The following is a 1,397-nucleotide window of genomic DNA, read 5'->3' on the forward strand; positions in this document are numbered from 1 at the left end:
CCCTTGAATCAATTCAAGACAAACAAAAAGAAACAAGGAAAGCAATACTTATCTCTTCTAGCTTGCTCGACTCAAACTCCTTCGAAGCTTCCTTGATAAGCAAACGCAGCAAAATCACGAGACAAACTCAAGATCTAAAGCGAAACAGAGAATGAACGGAAGAAAATGTTAGAAAACCCTAAATGAACGAATAAAAGCTAGAACGATATGGGAAAAACTCTAAAATGGGTGATGAAACCTAATCTGGACCGAAGGAACCCTAAAAATGGGAAGAAGCTCAATATGAACCGATTAATCGGTTCAAACGCAAGATTGATCGTTAGAAAAGTGTTTAAACGACACAAATGGAGGTTTAATCGGTGGAAATCAAATAACAAACAGTAGAAAGAATTTTAATCGGTAGAAAAGTTCCTTTAATCGATTAAAAATGAAGGAAAAGTGAAGAGGAGGACGAAACCCTAGGATTCAAAGATGGTTATGTATATGAAAGTGAAAGGTGAAAGTTATTAGGGTTTTCGAGAATGTAGATATGATGGTGTGAGTGAGGTAGAACATTAACGTTTTCATCTTTTTTGAAGAGGCACGAGAAGGAAAAATTTGGAGGGTCGGGCAAGTTAAAAATTAATTTTAATTTTAATAATAAATTATTTTAAAATCCGTATGTAAATTTGGTAGGTAAATTTAATTTCATTTATATACGAATTTTATATACGGAAAAATTGGTAGATAAAAATTCATATATAAAATCCGTATATAATATATTTCTAAAAATTCGTATATAAAATCAGTATGTAATATTTATATTATCTACGGATAAAATCCGTATATAAATATCGGTAGGTAAATCGCATTTTTGTTGTAGTGAGAGTTTGCTTGGTAATAGGCCAAAACACTACACCACCAACTAGCATGAAAATGTAACCTGAAGTAGATCTTAAACTATCTTGGCATCCTACAAAATAGTCAGAATACTTGATGATCTCTTACTAGTCTGACCTTCTATACGTGAACTTATAAACTTTTGTTCTCTTGAAAAAATTCATAACTTTATTGGTTGCTTTCTAAAGACCCATTCATGAATAGCTTAAATATCTGCCTAGAACCTTAACAGTGTATGCTATGTCCGAATGCATACATACTTGGACATACATTAGAGACTCCTTACTGCTGAAACATAGTGAATCTTCTGCATTTCTTGAATTTCTTAATTTCCTTTTGGGCATTAATTGAGACTAAACTTGTCTCCCTTAGCAACTAGAGAATCCCCCATCGTGAAGCACATGTTTATGAGGATTTTGAGTTTGTTCTTATAGAGGTTCTAAACTTACTAGAGGTTTTGAACTTTATGAATCAAATTACTTTCAACGATTCTTCCTTTAAACTTTAATCTCCCCCCC

This window comes from Vigna radiata, chromosome 11, assembly GCF_000741045.1.
Source record: "Vigna radiata var. radiata cultivar VC1973A chromosome 11, Vradiata_ver6, whole genome shotgun sequence".
Taxonomy (NCBI): Eukaryota; Viridiplantae; Streptophyta; class Magnoliopsida; order Fabales; family Fabaceae; genus Vigna; species Vigna radiata.